A 5,541-nucleotide genomic window follows, 5' to 3' on the forward strand; every position below is an offset into this window, starting at 1 on the left:
CTCCGCTATATGGAGCTCCGTCGGCATTTCCGTTAAAACGATCAGAGTTTAGAGGAGAAAAAACTAGTGCATGCACAATTTTTTCCTCCAGTAAACTACCAGATATCCGACAGACCCAATTCAAGTCAATGGATCTATCAGGACTTTGTGGTGACCCAGTGGAGTCAGTTGTGCTCCAACCCATTTTGGGGGCCATTCTGCGCAAGAAAAGAGCCAAACTGTCGCAAAATGGCTATGTGAACTTAGCCTAAGTATGCTTTATAATTGCCCTATTTTGACCCCTATAACTTATTTAAATTTATCCGTGTGCAGGGCTTTATGAGGGCTCATTTTTTTTGCACCATGATCTGTATTTTATTTTGTTTTTGGTCACTTACATTTTTTTTTTTTTTTTGAAAAATTAGATGACCAAAATCAGAACTTCTGGCTTTTTTTAATTTTAATTTTTTTTTTTTACATTTATGCCATCCACCATGCAGGATCATAAAACATAAATGTTCTGACATTTTTGCGCACACTAAAACCAATTATGTCTGTTTTTTTTAATGGGAAAGTGATAAGAATGTTTAATTCCTCAGAGGGGACTATTTCAAGCAATAATTAGATTGCTTTCACTGTTTAATGCCAGAGGCACACTGTAAAGGAAGAGTGACAATCAGAGATAAGTAGGAGACCTCTGGCAGCCATTTTAACTCAATGGACCCCCTTAATCCAGTAAGTATATTGAACCCACTGGTACCTATAAATTGAGTCTTTAGATGCCATGATAAACATTAATCACATTAATGGCCGATGTCTGTCATTAGCTGTGAGTCCCGGCTGCTGATAGCACCTGGTACTTACCGGGTATGAAGCAAGCTCAGCTCCTGAGCTTGCTTCATATTACCTAATGATATCTGTACCATATAAATATGGCTGATGTCATCAAGGAGTTAAATGTTTGTGCAAAAAAATCGGTGCAGTAATATACAGAATAAACTGTGGCGAATATTCCCATTAAAAACAATGGGGCACATATTGCACACATTTTGTAATGAATACCCATAAGCTGTGTGAATAAGACTCTATTTGTTGTACTGTATTTTTAAACTAAAAACAAAACAAAATAAGTATGAAAAATGGTTTCCATTTTTGGGTGTACGAGGATTGGAAGTGGAACAATACACTGCATACTTTTGTGTGTGTAGTCTAAATAGTTTCTATGCTGCCTTATCTGTCATCATTCGTTAAATCCTTTGATTATGGGATAAGTCTGTTGTCCCTGTCTATACAGCAAAGTTGTAAAGTGAGCCAATTATTGTGTTTTCTTCAGTGGGTAGTGCAACAATTAAAATATGTGAAAGATCGCTTCCTATCTGGGGAATATATATTAAATGGATTTTTGTGAACGGGGGCTGATTTTGAAGCTTGCTTGCTTCCGTCGCCCTATGCATTGACCTGATATGGCAGTACCTTCGGGTACAGTGCACCAAAAAAAAAAAAAGAATATGTGAAAGATATTGCATATGATTATTGACATAACATTGATAACATAAATCTGATTTAAATAAAATATGATTCCCTTTTAATATTTTGTATACTTTTCTCCCAAATTTTATGATGACACATTTCTTGTCATGTGAAGAAATGTTGCTAAGAGGGTTGCACAGGATTGGGAAAACATGGCTGCTTATCCACAGACAGTAGGACTCCCGCAAAATGGCTGTGTCTGGTATTGCAATTCGGCCCCATTAAGATTAATGGTGCTGAGCTGTAATAGCACACAATCTGTGGGTAGGAGTGGTGCTGTTTGTGGGAGAGAGTGACCATGTTTTTCTTAGTGTATCTTCACACTATCGCTTCTCGGCATTTTGGCTAAGATCAAGTGTAGTATCTGTTCTTATCAATTTCATGCTGGTGGCAGGCGACGCCAGTGTGGAGCTGGTGGGGATGGGTGCTGCATGGTAGGGAGCAGGTGTACCGGGGTGTTCCGGAGCTTGTTCTGAGGAATCAGCTCGACGGCTGCGACCTGTTTCCTCCGGGTCTCGCCATGAGGCTGAGAGGATCTAGAGCCGAGGTACTTTAGTGCCTTGGGGAGTGTGACCCCGAGGTGCCGAAACTCACTGGGAGTATTGGCTCACTGAGTTGAAGCACGGGCACCATGATCTCTTCACCTTTATGGCACTCACCTCTTGATTCCCGGCCTTCTGGCTAGGATCAGATACATTTTTATAGATCCGGCCAGATGTCCGGGCAGTATATCTGCACACATTCACTTATTTATTTATTTTTGTCTCACTGTGTCACTTTTTGCGTGTCCACAGGATTTGTCAGGATGCGGTAGCCCTTCTGGGTGTCCCTCCTGGCGGTCTAGGCGAGGTGTGTGGCCATTAGGTTCCGCACCTCCCTGCAAACACCCCGGGTACTCCTGCGTTGGCAGGTTACCGACCGTTATTGGCTCTGCGGGCAGATACCTTGGCTAACACCAAGGGGGATGCCGGGAGCATTTGTTGTCCCTTAGTAGCTTCAACGAAAAGGGACATTGAACCTGGAACCTCGCAGGTACCTTTTGGTCCGGAGGTGAAGGGTAAGGTTTGTTGGGGGGCCTCTCTCCTATCGGAGAAGGGCTTGCGATAGACCGCATCCTTTGTGCACGTTCTTTTAGTGTAACACGTTTGGACGTTCCTCGAAAAAAATAAAAATCTTCACACTGAGGAATTGAAGAGGAATTTACTCAAGTAATTTCGCTCGCTTACTCCTCTCCAATTCAGTCAACAGTGAAAAGCGCAATAGAGTTTAATTGTATTTCCACCCCGTCATGACAGCACCACCAGAGAGATGGACTCCTCCCCCAAGGACAGGAAACCTAGAGCATAAAAGGAAGCACAACCCTACCAAGCCTCAGTGGTAACAGTGAGGAGGCTTGGAAGTCTCATCCCTGCGGTGTCAGGGTTAGCAGAGCCTCGAATAGCTCCTGTTTGGGAGCTTTCCGGCATGTCCCCAGCTGAGATATTTTGAATCTCGTGCCGCCCTCGGCCCCCTCCGTCCTTGCTCTAGCATGTAGCGGCTGCCTGCAAACATATTGCCGGCCGTGGTGCATAGTTTTTTCGCACCTGGGAGTTCTCAGGGAGCAGCTGGAGCGGGGATCACGGACTTCGGTTTGATTGCTGGAGTTTTCCGTATCTCTGGCTGTGGGGGGCGGGTCTGGCATACACGCTTCGCTTGCTGTGCACTGGGAGGAGGAAGTCCGGGAAGGAAGGTGACGTCAGATGCCGGATCACGTGACTGCAGAGCGCGTAGCTTAAAAGGAAATCCTTTTGCTTCACTCTGCCTCCTATGTTCATGCTAGATAACTTCAAGCTGTGTTTGCTGACTTCAAGGAGGGGGTACATCTCTGAAGATGAGTGCTTCTGATGATCATTCCAAGCGGGATCACATGGATTCTCCCAGACTTCCATCCACAGTGGAGGGGTGAGTGTTGCATATGTTTTAAAGCTGTATGCCTTTTTTTCTAATGTTAGTCTGTCTTTAATCTAGGGTGAAGTTCCCAAAAAGGTCTCTAAAAAAATAAGAACAGGGAATGCACTATGTGCAGGTACCTCTTTTTCTATTATAATCCTTTAATTATAGTTTTATTGTTTGTTTGTTTGTTTTTTTCATCCTGGTCACTATTAAATTTTCAAAAATTTTTTTTAGAGCTGGATTAACCACGGATTATGAGAAGAGAATTTGGGCAGCTTGCACTAACAGTGTTAGCAGCTGAGGCTCCGTCCATTATCATGCAGATGTAGGAGTTAGTTAAGAATCAGATTGAAGCCTCTATAAGGGGGTTATTGCCTGGGGCCACCCCAACCCCTCAGCCGGTGGCCCTTTCTTCTGTTCCGTCTGTAGTGGAGGAGGAAGAAGGTCAGATTGTGGAAGTGAACTCCGGTTCAGGTACTGTTTTATTCATTTGGTTTCCTTAATTACTTTTTTCCTTTTTCTCCCCTATACTGATGTTTTTTCTTTCTTTCTGTGTTCTGTGCATCCCTACAGAAGATGGCTCTATGTCATCAGATGATGATTACACAGGAAAACCCTTATTTTTGGTGGAGGACACTGACCAATTGATAAAGGCAGTCAGATCAGCTATGGGGATGGAAGAGACAAAGGAACAAAAATCCGTCCAGGACATTATGTTTGAGGGACTGGAGATTAAGAAAAGGAGAGTTTTCCCCGTTCATAGAACTAACTCTCAACAAATTTCTAGGGAGTGGGAATGCCCAGATAAGAAGTTGTTCATACCAAGGGCCACTAAAAGAAAGTATCCCTTTGACCCTGCAGACTCTAAATTTTGGGATAAGGTGCCCAAGATTGACATCGCTATTGCCAGGGTGACCAAAAACATTACCCTTTGAGGATTTGGGTTCTTTTAAGGATCCGATGGACAGAAAGGAGAGCTTGGGAGACAACGGGTGCTACCCTAAAACCTAATGTGGCTGGTACCTCTGTAGCCCGCTCCCTTATTTTGCGGATAGACCAGTTATCTGCTAACATACAAAATGATGTCCCTAAAGAGGATCTGTTACCCTCCTTACCAACTATTAGGAAGGCAGCTGTCTTTCTAGCAGATGCCTCTTGTGATGCCTTCAGACTGTCGGCTTGGCCAGGGGCCCTAGTAAACTCAGCTAGAAGGGCATTATGGATTAAAAGCTGGAAGGGAGACAGTAATTGTAAATCTACACTCTATGCAATTCCGTGTGAGGGGGAACTTTTGTTTGGCTCAGTCCTGTCCGACCTTCTAGACAAAGCAGGGGACAGGAAAAAGGTGTTCCCCTTTCCTCAGACCTCTAAAAACCCTTGGCCCTTTCATTCTAGGAGGAGGGGGGAGGGGGTACCAAAACAAAAACAGAGATCCGTCTTCCAGGTGGAGATTCTCTAAAAAAAAAGTAGTGGACATCTCTTTAATCAACCCCAGTCCACCTCTAAAAAAATCTAATCCCCAGTGATGGGGTCCCTCGAATGGGCGGCAGGCTGCTAGAATTTTTTCTGGAATGGGAAAAGATAGCTGGAAGTTCTTGGGTTCGGGATACTATAAAGAACGGTCTTCGGTTGGAGTTCTCCAGCCTGCCACCCACTCGATTCCTTATCACCAAGTGTCAGTCAGGGCTTGCAGGGCAGTCCTCCCTAGAAAGAGAAGTAAAGTCTCTAGTTCAAAAAAGGTGCTCTAGTACCAGTACCTCAGGAAGAGTTAGGACAGGGGTTTTATTCCTTCCTCTTTTTATTAAGAAAGCCAAACGGATCTTATAGGCTAATTATAAACCTAAAGCCTCTGAACCGGTTCTTAATATACAAAACGACAGTGCAAAGGTACTGCTCTATCCCCGTATCCTGGCTTCTGTGCTGCAGACCGGCAGGGTGGCGTTCCCTTCCATTAGTAGAAAACGGAAGATGTCCAGCACCAGAAAGGCAGGTAAAAACTTATTTATTGAGGTACAAAAGTGACAAACAACATATCGAGGAGCGTAGAGCCTACGCGTTTCAGGCTAAAGAGCCCTTAGTCATGGCATAAAAACTTTACAG

General features: G+C 44.0%; 2 pseudogenes; both read left to right on the forward strand.

Moving 5' to 3' along the window:
- The first annotated feature begins 1,343 nt into the window (after positions 1-1,343).
- Positions 1,344-1,474, forward strand: LOC130274682 (U2 spliceosomal RNA; annotated as a pseudogene).
- A 360-nt stretch (positions 1,475-1,834) lies between these two features.
- LOC130274665 (U2 spliceosomal RNA) lies at positions 1,835-1,925 on the forward strand (annotated as a pseudogene).
- The last annotated feature ends 3,616 nt before the right edge of the window (positions 1,926-5,541 follow it).

This window comes from Hyla sarda, chromosome 5, assembly GCF_029499605.1.
Source record: "Hyla sarda isolate aHylSar1 chromosome 5, aHylSar1.hap1, whole genome shotgun sequence".
Classification (NCBI taxonomy): domain Eukaryota; kingdom Metazoa; phylum Chordata; class Amphibia; order Anura; family Hylidae; genus Hyla; species Hyla sarda.